The sequence below is a fragment of the Ochlerotatus camptorhynchus genome, unplaced genomic scaffold (assembly GCF_037179485.1).
Source record: "Ochlerotatus camptorhynchus isolate MF236.1 unplaced genomic scaffold, CSIRO-AGI_Acam_v1.1 ptg000132l, whole genome shotgun sequence".
Classification (NCBI taxonomy): Eukaryota; Metazoa; Arthropoda; class Insecta; order Diptera; family Culicidae; genus Ochlerotatus; species Ochlerotatus camptorhynchus.
Genome location: NW_027040622.1, coordinates 1,209,854 through 1,230,871, shown reverse-complemented (window position 1 = coordinate 1,230,871; position 21,018 = coordinate 1,209,854). Strand labels below are relative to the sequence as shown.

The 21,018-nt window shown below is 35.7% G+C and overlaps 1 protein-coding gene across 2 annotated transcripts in view; it reads right to left on the bottom strand.

Annotated features, from left to right (window-relative positions):
- LOC135700325 (uncharacterized) overlaps positions 1-21,018 on the bottom strand; it is a 159,646-nt gene that overhangs the window by 137,119 nt on the left and 1,509 nt on the right. The window lies entirely within an intron of this gene.

The window sequence follows — 21,018 nt, the reverse complement described above, 5'->3', positions numbered from 1 at the left end:
ACTGACATATTTCATGTCACGTGTCTTTATCGGGAAGTTCAGTACTGTTACAGTAAATTTAGAGCTTATTCTATAATTTTGCATATGTGTGCTACCGCCAATCTGCAATCCATGCGCCCTCTTAAATGCGCATTAATAATATTAATTATGGGATGTACGCCAACATCTTAAAATTTTTCGAACATTCCTGAGATTATTGGAATTTTCCATGATTTCTCGTAACTTCTTGGAAGTTGCAGCAACTAGTTCATGGAATTGCTTTGAAGTACTTAGATCATCCTTCAAGTAATCGAAACATCCCTGAAAATTATAAATTTGTCTAAAAATCTCAAATCTAGGCTGCCCTAAGGATCTCATAACTGAAGGTTTCGAATATTCCCAGAATTTCTAGTTAAGTTGATTGAACTGAACTGAGGTTCATTGAGCATCTATGATAAACTCTAAGCTACCAGGAAGTTCGCGCAATTCTTATGAAGTTCTTCACGTAAACATTTTCTCTGAACATTTGATCTTCAGTAAAGTTTAAAAAATATGTATGAAGTTTTATAAATTTGTCAAGAGTTGTGTGGATTTTCCTGAATTTCCGAGAACTCTCAAATTTTCTCGAAAATGTCTTGTAATGCAGCTGTTCAGAATTAATCGAAACCTACTCTTACAGAACATTAAATTTCCCGATATTCTGGATTTTCCTGAAGTTATTGCGATTGCCCGTAAGATCTCTGAGCTTGTCTGAAGATTCCTGGCCCCAGCTTGTCTGAGGTTCTTGGAACTTCTATAAAGAATTCACAGTTTTTCGCAAGTTCTGAAGTTTTCATGACTTTCCTTAATTTATTAGAACTTCTCAAAAGTTCCTGCAGTTTTCTTGAAGCTGATTAAACCGCCTTTAAGTTTTCGAAGCTTCCGTGATGTGGCGGAAGTTTTATAGCAGTTTTCAAATCTTATCTTATTATTTCGTTCATAAATTTTCATCGTAATTCTTGGAATTTGCAGCACCGATGTAAACAGAGAGCGGCTGAGATTAACTGTACTGGAGAGACCCATACCACATCGAATCCAATCTAGGTGCAACTTTTATTGTCGATATTATTACGCTAGCAGATTTGCTCTCATCATTCATCACTGGAAGGAAGGGGAAGATCTAAACAAAAGCAATAAACTATTGACCAGGTTGAACAATTTTTCATTCTTTATCGGTGTGCAAACAGACGCTATCGTCCAGCTCGGGTTAACGTTCTCGCTCTTTACAACTAGCTCAGTTGTCAGCTATTTTGGTATGGTGAGAAGATGAGCTATCAGGCAGCTAAAAAGAGCGATCGTTCAGCCCTTCATACTGGTGAAGTAGTTTTTAGCTCATTAGTGTATTGCCTACCACTAGTCAGAACCAGAGTCGATGTTATAATAAGAGTCTCGCCAAGAGTGAAGCCAGAAGTACCAATCTAACTGTCAAGCGGGGTACCAAACAAGCAAAGTAAATAAACATCATTGTTCCCACAGCCAGTGAACTACAAGTATTGCATTCATTACTGACAATATTTTAGTAATTTTAAATGAAACACATTTCTTCGCTTTATTTAGTACATTGTGGTAATTATAAGTTATACCAAGCACTTGTTTGAACCTTTTTCATATTCTATAATTGTTTTTGTCTCCCAGAAGCTCCTTTATCGGCATGAAATTTTTCACTTCTGAATGAAAGTCATACGATGATAACGCAAAACATCTGGTTGCCGTTTTCTCTGACCAAAAAATAAATCAGCAACAGTGCTGCTTGTTCGCAACATTTTCTCTTGGCGGGACTCTTATTATAACATCGACTCTGGTCAGAACAATAGAACCAGCTAAAATCATACCATCACTAAAACCGATGTATCTCTTTTGTTATTATTATTATCTCTATTTAGGAGATTTTCAGGGCTTTTGAACAAACTAGTTTCCCTTATTTTTACAAAATGTCACTCTATTTTTAATGAAAAACTCCTGAGATGTGGGTGATTGAGTAATATTGGACATCTTCCACTTAATTAGCTGTATATCTTTTGTCATTGTCACCTTTATTCTGTATTTCGTTCGAAACGAAATTCTCATAGGAATTTCGTTTCGAACGAAATACAGAATAGGGGTGTATATTTGTACCAAAATATTTAAATGCATAACCTCATCAATAAACATACTCTCAAAATTTTAGCAGTATTAATTTACAAATACTTTTTCTTCAAAAATTGTTTTCTTTTAATACACTGACAATTTACTAATGTTTATTTTATTTAGTATTGGATTCTTTTTCTTGATCGTTTGAAATTTTCAATTTCAGCATTAAGATTTGATAATATTCAACGAACAAAATAGTCTGTATGATACACTGAAACCTCCGTTTACAAAGTCTTTTTTTACGCAGTATTCAATTTACGTCCCTATTTTTATGAAGTGAATCCCAAATAACGAGGTTTGTTTTTTTTTACCAAGTAAATTCCAAATATCGAGTTTTTTTTTTGCGATTTAGGGAAACTGGGAAATACTGTGAAAAACCCCACAATATGGGTATTGTTGGAACCAGAGTGACGTGAAGGAACCGGAAATCTTTGTCTGACGCCCTTTTTGAAATCCAAGATGGCGGCTTCCGGTTACAGAAAAACTTGGAAATTCTGCCAAATATCCCTCACTATGGGTATTTTTGGAAGCGGAGTGGCGTGTAGCAACCCGAAATCGATGCCTGACGCCATTTTTAAATCCAAGATGACCACTTCCGGTTAGCGAAACGCTTGTAAATTCTGCCATATACCCCACAATATGGGTATTTTTGGAATCGGGGTTACGTGTAGGAACCGAAAATCGATGTCTGACGCAATTTTTATCCAAGATGGTGGATGGATGTCACCCAGATTATAAAAATACCCATATTGTGGGGTATTTTACAGTAATTCTCAGTTTTTCTCTAGCCTGATACCTCCATCTTCGGTTTCAAAATGGGGTTAGACATGGATTTCTGGTTCTTACACGTCACCCCGATTCTAAAAATACCCATATTGTTGAGTATTTAAGAGTATTTTTTTTTGTTTTTCTGGAACCAGAAGTCGCCATCCTTGATTTCAAAATGGTGTCATACATAGATTTACGGTTCTAGCACATCACCCCGATTCTTAAGATACCCATATTGTGGATTATTTAACATTATTTTTCCGTTTTTATGTAACCGGAAGTCACCATCTTGAATTTTAAACTGGTGTCAGATATTGGTTTTCAGTAATTACTCATATTGTGGGGTATTTGACAGTATTTCCAAGTGATTCTATAACCAGATGCCGCAATCTTGAATTTCAAAATGGTGTTAGACATGGATTTCTGGCTCCTATTTGCCTCTCCGATTCCAAAAATACCAATATTGTGGGGTATTGGACAATATTTTCAAAAACCTCTTTTTACGAAGTAAATCCCAAATAACGAGGTTTTTTTAACGCACTAATTCGATTAACGAACCACCGGTTTGGTTCGTAATTGGAGGTTCCAGTGTATAACAATTTCAATTATTTCGATTGATGAAGAAAAATTTTAAATGCTTTATTTATGATAAGCGTGATTGAATCTCACCGCGTCGTTAGAGTACGGTAGTGTGAACATTGCATATAGAGAGTAGAAACCCTAGCAAAGTAGAATATCATCTAGATAACAATTCTTGTTATCCCAGATATCATTTTGTTTTCAGTGGTTATCGCATAACTTATTTAGTTATCAGCCTTGATCAATTTTTTTATAAGTTGTTATCATGAAAAATTCACTATATATTTATTAACGATGCAAGATTAGCTCAAAACTTTAAATATTATTCGCTTTGAAACAATAAAAAATAGTGCTTTTAGTTCCTAATTATATTTCAGTTATCAGCGTAAGGCTTTCATATCAAAATGATAGCATGATTTGAAATGTATGGAATAAATTTGTATGGCTTACAGAATTTGTTATCAAGATATTATCAATGATAACAAAATTAGTTATTTTTGTGATATCCAACGAGCAATTTTTTAGTATCATTTTTGTTAATTCAACCATAATGATATCATATTCAGTTATCAAAAAGTAATAACCGGGTAATAGAACTTGTTATAAATTTGATATTTTACTTTGCTCGGGAAGCGAGCAAAGGTTAATTTTAAGGAAGGTACGAATCCGGTTGATCATCTACTTTACCAAACTCCCCCATTGTGGAGGGATGGTGAGAGGTATTTCCCCCCGCCACCACTGGCAAAAAAGTATCGCGGAAATAGTTCTATTGATTGTTTCACACTCAAGTCATCATCTGACGTAAGCATCTAGTCTAGCAATTTCCAAACGTATCGACTGGATGCTTACGTCAGATTATTCAATCATTATTTTAATTAATTGTTTGTTACGTAAAGCCATGCTTTAATCCTCCTTCCCATATGTAAAAAAGTAACGATAAAGTAGACCCCCTCCCTCTTATAAGTGTTACGTAATTTATAGACGCAACCTTGCAAACAATTCGAATGATATGATAAAATTATGTTATCAACTTTAACTTTAACAAAATGTGTTTAACTTTTGTTTCAGATATGTGATGATTTTTTTTTCACAGATACAAAATTATATTAAGATTTGTTATTAACAACAGGATTTGAATAAATTATGCTCTAATTTAGTTATTCCTTTCTGGTTGGGCTCTTTCAGTAGGTTAGCCACAACTTTAAATTGGATTAGGTAGGGGACATGGTTTTGTTTCAGATGTTTAAATAAAAGGAAAAAATCACCGACGTGGCATAAATTTGACTGGTGGCGTGACTGATTTTGATCTGGCGGCGCTCCGGTAGATTTTCACCGGTGGCGGCATTGGCACCGCAAGAAAATAACCGGTATGGCACACAGGTCTAATTTACAGGGCTTGCAATTGCTATATGCTTGCCATTGAAAACCAATTAAACCTTTTTCAAATTTATGTGGGCCCTAGGACCAAAACTGAATCACTAGTGCCAAAAACTAGCACTTTTACACTTTTTAATACTATTAACACCCGTGCATCGATAACCCTTGTAACAAAAGTAGCCTTCTGACAGACTACACGACTTCTTTGGTGGAATCGACAGATAAATTCACACGGATCACTCCATCGCCGAGGTAACTATTCAGCTTCTTCAAGCACTACTGCTGTCTACTACTGAAATGCTCACGCGACTTAAATCCATGCTTTAACACCCCGCAAACGTCCGGATCACGAGAGGAAGTCACGCTAGAGCTTGTCAGCGTCCAAGTACCTACCGGAGGAACTTGACACACTATGTCCACGAACACCATTCATGGAAGAGTTCTAGACCAGCAGACGCCCGGAGTAACTAGTCAACATCAGCTCAGCCAAAGCAACGAGATAATTTGAAGTTTTCAATGTTGGATTTAAAACACGCGCTCGGTATCTCATCACATACATCACCCAGCACGAGATGCAAATTGTTGTTTTGATGCATCGCTGAAAACCATTCAACGATCACGGACGTGTTATAGCTGAAACTGCTAAATAGAGGCACGGACCGAAAAATAGAGCTCGAGATGTGTACGTGCTAGAGCCATCAATACAATGCCTGAGGGAGAAGGTCACCGTTGACTTCAAGGAAGAGCGCTGTAAACGGCTTTGCTGCCGCCGCGGTGGACCATGGTGGATGTGATTTTCCACGCGATTCAAAACAAATCATCGCCCAGTCAGTCAGTGGTTGTGGCGGCGCATCTTCTCACACACAAAGGAGACACCCCCCTCTCCAACGGCTTTCCACAATCTGCTCGGTAGCTTGCTTGAATAGAAGTGAGTGCGCGGCACCTCAAACCGACTGTGTCGTTTTCACAGACAAAGGATTACTAACCTTGTTTTCGCGAGAAGCCACATCAAATGAATACAATGTATCAGGTTCTATTGTTGCGGCCATTTATTGCGCGATATTTTCACCTTTTTCAGCGTGATTGGTCCAATAGCTACACGAGAAATGGGAGGATCCCATTTGCGGGTCATTTGTACAGAAAAGAGGCAACTAACTTCAAAGGACAAATTGTTGCCAATTTAACGGAGGTTTGGAGTTGACTATTGAGTCAACTCCCGGTGGTGAATTGATGAAAAGAATAAATCACCTCATCAGGCCTAGTTATGAAATTATAGGGAAGATAAATTATCACTTCGGCTGGGGTTTCGTTTGATGAGGTTAGGTAATAGTCTTTTGTTTTGACAAGATAAAAAAATAATTATTTTGGCCTGCGTGGCCGGGAGGCACAGTGCCACTGGCGATCGTTTGTTGTTGGAGATAAGGGCTGAGACGAGCCGTCTAATCAGCTGAGAAAAGAGAGAGGACGATAAAACTGTGACAATATGTTGGAGCTACGATGACTTTAACACTCCGAACACGATGTCTCCGGTGAAATGATGGAAAACTTGCAATGTTTGAAAAATCATAGCGCAGCTATTTATTGAAAAAATTCAAATTTATCGATGCCACTTAAAACTATATACTTTAAAAGTTTATTTGCTATCAATAGATTTAATATCTATTCATAAATAGCTGGGAAATTATTTGTCAAACATTGCCAACTTGCCGTTGCTCATTTTACCGGAGGCATCGGCTTGTTATTTTGGTATACAACGTATTAGTAAATAACGAGAGAGGGGATGGCCCTGGCGTAGTGGTCAATCATCTATACCACCCACGTGAAAGTCACGAGTTCAAATCTCATCCCGGACAAGCCACGAATGACCCAAGAGTATTCAAATGACTAAAACAAATAACGAGGAAATTAATTCCAAAATAAATAAAATAAATCACCTGAAACTGCTATTTAAATAGTACTTCTGAGACAAAGTAATTATATAGGGTATGCGTTCCAGTAATAGTGGTGTACCTTTAGTTGCGGTATGCAGGTTGTGCCGGAATAGTGAGGAGGATCCGGATAAGATTATTTTTCATCGGTAGCTCTCCTAAAATAAAGCCTCTTTGCATATTTCAAACTTAAAGTATGCCCAAAAGTGACGGAAAATAATTATTTTCCATAAGATTTTCACTCCTTTGCACCTACAATAGTTGCGGTAGTGTTCCTATAATAGTCGAACCCATAAGAAACCAACGCATTCCACTATTATAGGAACCAAAGTTAGCAACTACCACAACTACTGGAACAGTGTTCTTATTAATGGAGGACGATCTTTCTAAAGTTTTATGCAATTTTATTACAATGTAATACTTTTCTACAAAATTGAGGTTGAAAGGTATAGCAATTGTGTGTACATCGTATATTTATTTTTTAATTGATAAATTGATTGAGTACCTCCAGTACTGGCTCACCCACCCTACCATGGTCTTATTCAAACATAGTAAGATTTACTTTGCAAATATCACAGCTTTAGTTTTTTCTGCGCTTATTTTTAATAAATTGGTCATGTAACTACCTAATTTAAAATTTCCATCTTAAAAACAAACGACAATCCATTCAACCATTCTTTCGTGGTCTTAAATTGCAAAAAAGGCTCAAAACGTAAACAATAAGACCTCAAAACGGACGAAAACGCTCACCGCTTCGAGATTATCGTGATTATCACTTGGATTCTGCTTTTGCTATTTCGTCATAAATGACCAGGCTACTGTAAATAGTAGAATGTCATGTTTGGTCAGTTTTACCCGCGTCAGTGTTTAATTTCAATGTTAGCTTTTTCGGGAACGTACATCAACGCGCGTAATTACACTGCACGATTTTTTCACATCTCCTCAGCTTGAGCTTGAGTGCCTATCGTGATCCATTTCAGCGAATTGTATTTTTTTTTGCAAAACATTTAAAATTGCGATAGGTTACCTATTATCTGTATCCACGTATAATTTCAAACGGGATATCAAAGGCTCATCGGCATCGTGCGTTCGTTGCCAAATTTCCTCATGATAATAATGATAATTTTGTTTTTCTTCCTTAATTGATGATCATTTGCACACGATCATTTGCCAGCGGGCCAAAGCGGAGCTCACGATTACTTAAATGTACGTAATTGCAGGGGTAATTGCTCCATGAATGGATAATTATTCTCTTTTTCGGAAGATGTTAGCCTACTAATTTCCGGACCTGAGCGCGTGCTGTTGGTTGGAGTTGATTTTTTGCTGCCTCTGCCGTTATTGATAGCTGTGCGTGCTTCAGCCTAGAACATGCGGGGTTATTTTTTTCAGTAAAGCTGGTTGTACTGCATCAAAGCATCTTCTCACATGTACATTTTAGAGTGACCTCCGGACCAGTAAAGCACATATGACCGACCGCACTGTGATCGTTATTTTACATAATTTACAATTGTTGACATACAATCCGAGTGACATAAGGATCCTCCTTCGCACCATTATCACACCCATAAGCTTCGTCGTGGGCAGCCGTTTGGCATTCATCAACGACAACGCCATCCATCATAGCCCGTGAGAGTGCGGCTGGGTGCTCTTGGTCATTGATTTTGATGACGAGTATTAACTAGCAGATGAGATGATAGAAAGATGTACCCCTATGTACACATACACGGGCAAAACTGCGATCTCTGCAACCTTTAGCTGTTGTTGAAGAGCTGGTGGCTATGGTGGGACGATTACCATCGACCATCATTCGTGTTTTACTGCTGATGGTTGAAATGCAAGTGTGTATGTGAGCATCATACAATGCATCTCTTTGCTTTTTCTTCGAACACTTTAACACCGTCCAAAAAGCCGGCATACAAATTGCTTCTCTGTTCATTGGAGTTACCTACCGCCATTTACAACTACTGTTGCAAAGTACATACTCGACGAGCCTGACACCAAATGTAATAGGCTCATTTTCATCGTTTTGCTATACGTTTTGCAACTTTTCCCATCAGCTTGATTGACTATGGTTGATAACTTCGTAGAAACATGAACGCGCCGGCGCATGTTCAATGTAAATACCTTTTTGATAATAACACACTTCTTAATAAAAATTAGTGTTGAAGTTTAGCAAATTTTAATATTTTCATTTGGTGACATCATAAGCAATTTTGTTTAGCATATGTCAGGCAGCATATTTTATTCTATTTTTGCAGGGAAAGCGATAAATTAATATGAAATAATGAGATTTGCATGTGTCACCAATTTTCTCTGAATTTCTTCGATCTTATTTAATGGCAAATTATAACAAGTAAATGTACCTGCAAACTTTTTCATAGTTTGGGACCTCAAGTTTCATAATCTGTGTGTTTTAAATATTTCATCGGTGAAAATATGATTTTTCGAATATTTTTGTTTTTTGCTCAAGCGGATGCTCGAAAAGGATGATCCAAAAATACTTTTTGCCATGAAACCTGGATGCTCACTAGACTGATGCTAATTTTTAAAATTTTCACTGAACGGTGCTCAAACAGTTACAAATCGGGTCCTGATTTGAAGTTTAAACGGAAATTACTATGGGAAAACCAAACTTTTGTTCTTGTCTTCTAGCCTTTTTCCATATTGCACTGTTAAAAAGTTCTACAGCTATTATTATGGAAAATTTTCTGAGCTACAACTTTTCGGAAGATCGTTTACCACAAGTTGAAAAAAATTATTTTTTCAGGACGAGTCGTAGTTTTTGTCGATAAGTTCGACGAGTGCTGTAAAATCGAATTTTGCAACGAGTTGCATTCACTGAGCAAATAATCTTTAGAATTTCATAAGGCTCGACTTATGAACGACACATACGAATCCAATGTTCACTCGGCTGTCGACAGAAGCAGACCACTCTCAATGTGTGTTACGCGATTGTCTGTTTACTCGGCAGCAACCATTGTGTAGTCCTCCTCATTGTTCGTCATCAGCAGTTCTTTCGGACGATGCGTCGTCGACTTTGGAAAGCAACCGTTTCGTGATGAATGTGTCAGTGACGACCACGTTTTGCGTCCATTGCTACAATGGAAGCGCTCTGCCCCCCGTTGGCGATACTGCCATACAATGAAACCACTGGAAGCGGCTCCCGTTCTGGTGGAGGAGGCTTATTGTATAGCGGAAGATAAAATGTTAATTGTGTTGTACCTTTTGACTATAGTTTTAAGATGTACATGTGAACAAGAATCCTCGGCTCTGTAAAATTAATTCGGTTGAGCCTTATCAAATAAATTACTTAACAAAAAAAAAAAAAAAAATATATATATATAGATTCCATATGCATTACTTACGATCGATTTTCGTCTAACATAAGGTAGCTCTTAAAGGGCGAACTGTTTAAAATCCGAACACATTCAAATTGCTCTAACTTTTGATCCGTTGGGTTCAATGTGTATTGTTTACACTCTGTGTGTTGATTTCATTAGGTGTGCTAAAGTTTTCAAAATGGCGACGAAAGGCAGTGCGTGCGTGAAAAAGTTTTGCACGAGTACTTTGAGATTAAGGATCTGTCGCATCGTGCCATCGGAAAAAGCTATCATAAAACGATTCGAAGAACGTCTGACTGTTGATCGGAAGCAAAGAAAAGCCGTCAGGTCATCGAGAACGATGTGGCTAAAAAGTTCCATGTGAGCAAGACTTTCGTGCAGAATACCCAAACTCGAGCTGGACTACGTACGTTTAAGGTTCAGAAGTGCATAAGCCGTGACGAGAAACAAAATACGGTCGCAAAACGCCATGCCTGGAAGTTTTACGTCCACAAGTTAACGAAACCACACTGCTGCGTAATGGATGAGGAGACATACGTGAAGACGGTCTTCAAGCAGATTCCAGAAAACCTGTATGTGACTGCCAAGGATAAGTGTGATGTTCCCGAGAATCACCCGACACAGAAGATGTCGAAGTTAGCCAAGAAGTGCTTAATTTGGCAAGCGATTTGTTCTTGCGGAAAGCGGAGTACACCTTTAGTTACCGCAAGCACCATGAATGGACAGGTGTATTCGGAAGAGTGTCTCGAAAAGCGGCTTCTCCCTCTCCTGAAGGCTTGCGACGGTCTGACGATGTTCTGGCCGGATTTGGCCTCATGCCACTACACGAAGAACGTGCTAGAGTGGTATAAGACGAATGATGTCGATTTCGTACCGAAAGATCTGAACTCCCCAAACACTCCGGAACGGCGCCCAATAGAAAAATACTGGGCCATTATGAAGGAGCACCTTCTAAAACGACCTAAAGTGGTGAAGAATGTAGAAGAAATAAAGAAAGCATGGGCTGATATGCAAAAAACTGTCGATTCTGAGGTCGTGCAGAACCTTATGGCTGAGTTTAAGGCCAAGGTTCACGCATTCGGATATAAAGGTGAAATAAATTAAATGAATGATGCCAAAGCTAACTTTAACTGTTTCTTTTTTCTCCCTGAAAATTTGGTGATAATCGGATAAAAACTTAAATTTAGGATAATAAATTTTGTGTGTGCGGATTATAAACGGTACACCCTTTATATGCCTTTATCCTTTTTTATGTTCCCATACGTTGAGAGACGAGTAGTAACCAGTCTACTCCAAGGTTGCAAAGACTCATTTCAGCTAAAATAATGTTTTTCGGAATAATAAAACCAAAAGATGGTATGATGGCATGTTTTACTTGTAACTTACAAGAAGAGGTTACAAAGTATGCGTTGGAAACATAAAACCTGTAAATTTTGCTTTCTATGAGTCACAATCAGCGATTTGCTGATCGCTGAGTGAGTGAGTGAGTGAGTGAGTGAGTGAGTGAGTGAGTGAGTTTGTGAAAAATCGCTTATTGTGACTCTCATGAAGTGAAATAAACAGGTTTAATATGTCAAACACATTCTTTGCAACCTCTTCTTGTATCCTACCAATTCCAAATTTGATCATGGCATCTAATTATTTCATAATTTAGAAAAACATTGTTTTAGCTGAAATGAGTCTTTGCAACCTTGGTCTACTCCCTTTTATTAGGTTTTTGTGAACATTATTTTTCATAGGGCAAATCAATGAATCATACCGATTTATTGTGGCTTAAATCCATTAGTAGCTCTTATGGATTTCTAACGTTCTTTTGCCTCAGTGTAGGGTAGTTTACCAATTGTTGCACACCACCCAATTGCACATGATTTCAGGCGATCTTAATTTTTCAGCTTATAATCCTCAGTTGTGAAATAAGCTAAGCATGTAATTTTTATGACCACATACATAAACAAATGCAGTAAAAGCAGCGTAATGTCAGTTCATGCATTGTATTAATGATAATTTTGTCCTTTTTAGCAAGTAATATTACACCATATTTTCGACATGATTGTAGTGCGTCCACTTTGACGTGATATCAAAATTATTTTTTTGCTGTCTATTAATAGCTCAATGTAATAATGGTAAATAATTGAATGAAATTTGGACTCTTGATCCTGGATTATTGTCTATGGGTGCAAAACCTAAAAGTATGCAATGTTTCATTTAAAACAGCTGCTGCGTACAATCTCCCCTCGCTTAATTTTAAACTACAGTTGGCATAAACAACGAAATCGTTTACAAGGTTGCATACAATATTACTAATTTAAGTGATATTGCGCTTAAATTTACACGAAATATCGTGTGAATTTATGCCAAATCTAGCGTTAATTTTACACGAAATATCGTGTGAATTTATGCCAAATCTAGCGTTAATTTTATGTGCACTATATCTCGCAGAAATTTACATGAATTTTTCAAACGGTGTGGTGCAATAAAATTAATAAAATAAGGTTGGTTGGTTTCCATTATTTAAGAGACGTCCAGAAGTAGCCTGGTTCATCTTTGCCATTAAAATAACTGATATCGTAAGTAAAATATATCGAAAATATATGTTTAATCATTTAAGGGGTTACGCCTACCTGCAAGACCGTAAAAAAGCGAAAGTTTGGTTTTTTTTTCTCGAAAACGACGCAACATATTGTAAATCGGTTTTCTGCCGTTTATTGAACACACATTAAATGGTACATTTATCAGTCGATGCTGTAAAAACGAGGTCCTGGTGGTCTTTGATCGGCTGTAAAAAATCGAAATTAAATGATAGACGAAATCCGAACGATCGTGGACTGCACAAAATAGTACTGAACATAAATCAAAACGAATCGGACGAATCGAATGTATACATTTCGAGAAATTTTTGGCACCGGTTTTGAAAATATGATTCCGAGATATTCACGTTTAAAGTTTCAAGTTGGGTTTAGTCCACTATAAGTGAATATTTTTGTACGTCCTACTACTTTCACAATTTTCATCGCATCAACTTGATCTTTTGAGGAAATATTCTTGACTTTATATACTTTCGATTAGGACAATAAAAAAAATCGATTTTTTGAAAGTTTGCAGGTAGGCGTAACCCCTTAACAAATCAGGCATGGAAAATCATCTACATTCATTTCGTGCATTCATTTACATTCATTTGCCTCTAACTTTTTTTTTACTGAATTCTGTAAATGGTACATCAAGCTTTTGTACGTTTTGATATTAGCTACAACTTTTGAAAATAATTTAAATCCATATCTCTTATGCCTACCATAGTTTTTCATTGAATGTAAATTACATTTAATGAAAAACAATAACAAGTTCTGCCCACTCTAGTTCATCATACATAAGAGGTATGGATTTGAGTGACTGGTTAAAGCTGTAGCTGATCTCAAAACCTACAAAAGCTTCAAGGATCACTATACAGAATTGTATTGATTTAAAAAGTTAGAGGAAAATGAATGCAAATGAATGCACGAAATGAATGTAAATGATCACTGAATGATTATTCCTGCTGAAAAATAATTTAATTCCAAGATGAATTTAAACATATTTTATGGGTGTGCAATAATTCGATGCAAAGTGTGCAATAATACAATTTCAATGCAAGTGATGCGTACAATAGTTGGACGATCGATCTTTTGATTTTTATTTTAATACGCTTGTTTACGTTGGTACCCCAAGAAATTAATTCCTTCATAATATTCAATTTAATGTTGTCGTGATGGTAAGGGGCTGTATATTAACTACCTAGACATTTTTTTTTGACATAGAACTACGTCTGTGATTTCAATATGGGGATACACTTTGTGAAAACCGAAAATGGAACATGTAACGAAATTATGAAAGATTTTGCACGTTAATAACTCTGCTGCCCCTGGACAAATTTCAATAATTTTATCACGAATCGTTCAGAAATATGTCTACGCATCAATAGCAATGCTTCCGACTTTAACAAGAAACTATTGAAAAACTGGTAAATGTCAAGCATTGTCCAAAAGCGCCAAAATAACTAACAAATCCACCAATTACGTACTTGCATATACTGCTTCCCCAACACAGTCATCAGAGAATCGTTTCTAGACAAAACATGTCAATGTAGCATTACTGTTTCCCCAACACTGTCATCAGAGAGTCATTAGTAGACGAAACAAGTCGAAGTGGCATTCGCCTCCGATCTTCGGGCGTGTGCAAATACGGAACATGCAATTGCGTAACATTTTGCACACTCATCGCCATATTAAGAACCACACGCCCCCAACGACCACATAAAATGCTCTCCAGAGTTGTAATCTTGCAACCAAACTTGGAAGCAAGTGCACTCTACGAAGCACCCGTGTCCAGCAGCAGCCGGGCCGAGGCTCTTCCAAGTGCCCATTCGTCGTTGCACCTTCACAACCAACAAGCCGTGCCCTACTTTAATCATCAATTACCATAAGTAAACAGTAAACCTCAAAGACAATTTCTAAAAATGTATTTTTTTTATTTTTACTCATCTAGTCACATAACCAACAAAGCAACTACCCCTGTGTGGAAGTAGAACAATCACCAATAGGAACCAGCAAAACGGTGGCAACCAAACTTCTAATCCTGAAGTAACAGGGCCGAGACTCTTCTGAGTGCCCATTTCTCATAGCAAAGTTTAGGTATCCTTCACTGCGCCTTTCCAACCACCGGGTCAACCCGTGTCCAGCAGAAGCCGGGCCGAAACTCTTCCAAGTGAAGATTCGTCGTTGAGGTATCCTTCACTGCGTCCTTCCAACCCGTCGCAGCCACCTCCAGCCGAGACTCTTGCGACTGCCCAATCATTGAACCGAAGAACCCCCCCCCCTCCTTAACCTGTCTCCGTAGTTTATGGACAGCTCCTAAGGAGCTCTGGCTTCCCCAAATGCACTGTGGTTAGAAAATCATCCCGAGAAGGTTTCATTTGAAAATATTTACTCTGGGAAACCTTGCTTGTACGCTACAGTCCATTGTAAGAGCTGCCATTACATAAGTTGTAAAACAAATACAGAGGAAGAGAATTGTAGGCTCAATAACAATAACATTATAAAAGAAATCACCCAGAGAAGTAATTTTGTACAAAACCTGTTAGGCCCATTTTCCAGCTCTGTACTAATATATTATTTATATTTTCTGAATATTCCAACTTTCATTTTGGCTATTTTGTCGTGAACCGAAGTTCACCAACGCAAACCAACAAAATAAACAAGTAGAGAAAATTCTCTTCTACCCGATTGTGTTTTGGTTTTGCGAATGTAGGTTTTGGTTTGTGAGAAATGACCTTACAAGGCTTGTTTACAAAATTGAGTTGAGGCCTTTACAATTGTTGGTCTTATTTTTTTGGTAAGGTGTAAAATCATGAAGGGTTGGAAATTTCTGTATGAAAACAATCCTAATTTAATTAAAATTTTCCGAATCATGGTTTATAGTCGAGGCTTAAGTCCAAAAATATCCTTAATGAGAACTTACATGAAATGCTTTTCTTTAAAAAAAAATTAGGCTGCCTTGCCGACACTATCATCGTGTTTAAAGTTATTTTTGAATACGTGTGCCTCAATTGATTCAAAGGAATGGAGATTCTAATCAAATAATAATTGTAATCTACAATGGGACAATCTTATATATAATATTTTTTTCCAATTAAAAAAGTATCATTCCTGATGAATATGAGCGTCTTAATGTAAGCATCAAATGCCTATCGATTGCATCGATTGGTGAAAAAACGCGACTTGACTATGAGTGCGGTTTGACATGTGTTGGTTTGAAATAAAGATAAAATCATTTAATGAGCAATTTTAGGCCAAATAGCAAAAAAAGACGACCTTCTCCGATTTGCATGAAACTTTTAATTGTTTGTTATGGGCAATCATTCACAATTCAAAAATTCGATCATGTATATTTTTCTAAATTTTAGCACGAAAACCTCACTTCTGATCCAAATATAATCTGAGCAAAGTTGTAGAGCAAACTAAACATGAAATATGTTTCATAATTTTTAGTAAAACTATTAAAAAAGTGTTTAAAATTTAAATACAGTGAATGATATTGAGGGACGTTCTAGTTATAAAATTTTCGTGTTGTAGAATAAGAATCCCATACAAAATCGCTTTCACAGTAGCCATGAAATTCATTTTTACTATGATTTTAAAACTCGATATCGAGTTAGTGGACATCGAGTTGTGGAGAGTTGACTTTATCTCAAAGTTTTCTAGCTCAATTTTTATATTTGTTTTGTTAAAAATGCCAACTTTTGAAATATGTATTGAAAATCTCGTACACAAAATCATAGAACATCAACTTTTGGTAATCATTTTCTAATTGTTGTTTGTACTCTTTTTCATGTAGTTTTTGGACAAAAAACTACTAAAAATGTCTCAGATACTGTTTCCTGGAAAAAAATAACACAAAAAAGTGTTAAAAAAATGTTCATGAATTCCTCCCAAAGTTGATGTTTTACGATTTTGGTGTTTCAAATGATTCCATTTTCTATTTTTTTTTTTAATATACAGCATTTTTAGCCCAAAACGCAAACCGGTTGGACTTGAGTGACAGGAAGCAAGTTACCAGCTTACACTTTTCAACAATTTTTAAGGCACTAAGGCACTAAGGTGGATTACTTCAGCTTTCTTTAAAAAATATATACAAAAACCCAAGGGAGGTTTTTTGAGAAAATCATAGCTTAATTTTTTCCAAAATATGTAGTTATTGAGTTTCTTTTTTCAGTGCATTTTTTCTCAAAGATCATTTAACTACCTACAACTCCTTCACAGATGTCGTTTTGATCAGACCAATCATTTTCTTGTTAGGAGTTTTTGAAAAAATGTAATCCATTTTTTGAATCTGCCCTTTTTAAAAAGAAATCTGGAGAAAAAAAAATATTTAGATGAAACATAACACCATTGAAAGCAGCAAAAATCTGAGCAATGTTTCATTCAAATTGGAAGGGGTCGAGACAAAACTGAATTTTGTTAAGCGTTTTGGGCTGGAAATGCTCTATATTAAACATGAACATTTTGAAATATTTAAGTTTTGAACTTTTTTAAAATTTTAACAAAAAATTCTTGATTTTTTTTACTGTGTATATTGTTTATAAAAAATACCTAGATTTTCTCTACAGTCAGCTATTTCGATCAGATGTGATGCTTTCGTGCTATAACTTATTAAAAAATGTCAAAGACGCCAGTTTGAGAAAAAATTACAACTGGCCGAATTTTAGAAAAAAAAAATCTGTATGATTAACTATAACAAAAAAATATGCAAAGTTTCATGCAAATTGACGAATGAAAAGTATGATCGATTCGTCATGTGACGTGGAAGTGCTCAAATGAGTGTTTTAAAAAAAGTTCACTTTTCACAAAGAGCAGTATGATAATTTTGGAAGAATTATCAGGACCTGATTTGAAATTAATTAAGCTTGCAAAATCTATATTTTGAACCACTCAAATATACATATTCAGCCATTCCATAGCAAAACGATACAGTGGTTCTCAGAATGTCGTAATTTTGTTCCTTATCGCAAAACATTAAAACGGTATTTTTTTTTATTTTGTCATAACGATGATGATTTCCATGTTAGGACAGTTAAAAAAATCGTTTTAAAAATTCGTAGTTTTTGAACCACTGAGCCGATTTCAAAGCTGAAAATGTCAATGGAAAGGTAATTGGGATTTTGTATTGAAAAACATTGCTTGTTTTTGTTTTTGTGTGGATTTCATGGTTTGCAGAGAGAGAGGGCGCAATATATTTTGATATTTTTCATTGAAAATTTAGACTTTTTTACACAACAAATCAAAAAATCTGCAATGAGTTTTTTGGTTTTCGGTTTTGAGTTATATTTTTATGAAGTTATCATGTTTTGGGTTTTCGCTTAATACTCCCAACCGATGGAAACTAACGTTTTTAATTAAAACAGCAAAAAAGAGGTTATCTTTCATTTAATTCCACTTGAATAATTTTGGTATCCATGACAGATACTTAAATAGTGCATAGAAGGCCTGGCCGTTTTGATATATTTTTTATCAATGATGTGCAACATATACCAAAAAGACAAGAAAAGTTAGGGTAGAGCATTACTTCGTTGTAATCGCCCATTTCCGTTCTATCGATCAGAAAAGATCAATAATATCAATGATTTCACCGTGCACAAATCAATAATAGGTTTGTTCCGATGCGTTAGTTCATTAGCTACAACATTAATCCTATTAGAGCGCATTGTATGAATATTTACGCTCATTGTTCTCGAAACAAAAGAAACGCTCCCTGCGAATCCCCTTTTTCTACGTTTTTCCGTAGGACGAAGAAAATCTAATGGCGTTTCAATGCGTTAGGACGGAATTGAAACTCGTTAGACGAATTAGAAAAATAATGTGTTAAAACAGAATTGAGTGTACATTTAACGAGAACATTTTTTTTTGAAGAGCTTAAATAGTTAAAGCTTAAAAACATACGTTTGAAAGATATGAACGGCAATCACAACTAGATACTTATCACTAAGGTGGACGGATCAGAACCGGTTCATTCATACAGTTTATCCGGATCTTTTCAACGGTTCATCGGATTAATTAAACCAAGCTCAATTTGGAATTTTGCGTAGGGTCTCTATTTAATGCAAAATAATATCATAGGTAACTTAATTTCATCAAATAGTCATTGTATCCTTGGCTAAGAGAAGAATATGAAGCTAATAGCACTTTTCAGCATCGTAAGGAGGTGGCGATCAAGAGTAACAATTTATGTTTGAAAATTTTTGGCAGCTTATTCTGAGACGCGAAATTGAGCACATTCAAACGTACTTTCGAACTTTTAAGTCTCGAAGCACTTAATTTTACATGACATGTTTGTTTACGTCTCATCCTTAAGGTCAAAAATGGATTCCGTCACGTATAAGATTAGGTATTTCTTAGTGTGTACCTTTTACGATATCTATGACTAGACACTGAAGAAGTTTGCAAGTAGTAAACAAATTTCGTATCTGTTATAGTTTAAAGTGATAGTGAAAGTAAATAGTGAAAGTGAATTAGTGAAAGTGAATTAGTGAAAGTGAATTAATGAAAGTGAAAGTGATACAATAGTGGTAGAATTAAAAGGAAAAAAACTCGTAAAAGATATACAAATATTGAACTTTTATTCGATATTTTTAATATTGCTGAAATCATAAATCATTTTATTCAGAAAATTGTTTTCCGTATTCAAATCACATAAATGTCGCGTGAATAAGGTTCCTGTTTCTATTTTATCAATTTCAGAAAAGTTTACATTTTTATGCTTTAAAATAAACATAATTTTAAAAATCATTATAATGCAATTTTTGTCGTTGTAGTTTCTACAAGTAATTTTCATAAATTTAACATAAATTTGATTTTGTTCAACGTTTAAAAAAAATATAAATTCAGTTTCCTACAACTTTGTTTCAGATGTCATTTCGATTAGATGAGATGTCTTCGTTTTATTATTTATCTAAAAATACTGAATACACCATTTTGAAAAATTAGGTGTGAGCTTCATGGAATTCTGAGAGGTAAAATCTAAAATTTGTTTTTATTTTCGCTATTTGGCCTGGAACTGCTCTTTTTATAAACAATTAGTCGTGAATAATTCACTATCTAAATATTCTGGTCGGGACCATTCGAACGAATCCCATTCTGGTCGCCCATCTCTTATCTTAACCCGTTAATCGTAATGATGCGTATGGTTAAGAGTTAAGGAAAACGAAAAAAAATCATATTCTTAAAAATCAGTTGTATAATCATTAAATATTGTTTAATAATTGAAAAACCAATAAATGAACATTAAATACCAACCAATGAATATTATGAACAAGGGATGAAATGTGTAACAATTTTCGAAATAGTGCAAATCTTTTTCCATACAGTATAAAATCGAAAAACCGCATTTTAACTTCTTCCATTATAAAGAAATATCAGAAATTTTGAAAGGTGACATATGTAAAAAATATGGTTTAATGCGGCCTAAATAACTAATTTAATTGACTAACTTTCCAAAAGATAGCCAATTGAACAATCAGCCAGATAGCCTACCTAGCTGTCAAACATATCTTTAATGCTGTAACTCAGAGTAAAATAAAATATCTATGTTTTAGGGTACGTTTAGAGATGTAGGATATTACCCAAGTAACCAACAAGCCTGCTTATTCACCTTTGCGACTAATATAAAGTTTAGCGTGCCCTGTGTTAGCCTTATATTTATTTATTTTTATGTGTTAATATTCCTTATCATCTGCATAATAACGTCGAAAAATAGCTACATAGGGAATGTCTAAAGCTACATACTCCTTAACACTCCGAATACGATGCCTTCGGTAAAATGTGTAACGGCAAACTTGCAATGTTTGTAAAATCATAGCTCAGCCATTTATTGAGGAATTTCAAATCTTTTAGTGCCATTTGAAACTACCAACTTTAAAATTTTATTTGGTATCAATAGATTCGAAATATATTGACAAATAGCTGAATAATGCTTTTTTAAACATTGCGAATTTGCCGTTACACATTTTACCGGAGGCATCGTATTCGGAGTGTAAATATCTGCCATTGAAGCGTCGACAGAATACTGCGCGATGGGTAATGATGACACGTTTGTGATGATAATTTCTTAAATCAACATTATGAAAGAACCAGTGGAAATCAAACTGGTTTGAATGGCAGTTTGTGTTTTGTATTGAACCAGAATGTGGTTGGTTTGAAGAATTTCCCACAGGTATTCAATCAGGGTATCATCGAAAAACATTCAAATTTCTCAACCTTCCAACGAGCATTATTTCAAGAGGGCGGGCTACCCTTACGCGCTCCATAGTCTGGTAGTAAGTACTTATCACGTACCCACCATCTATCAACAAG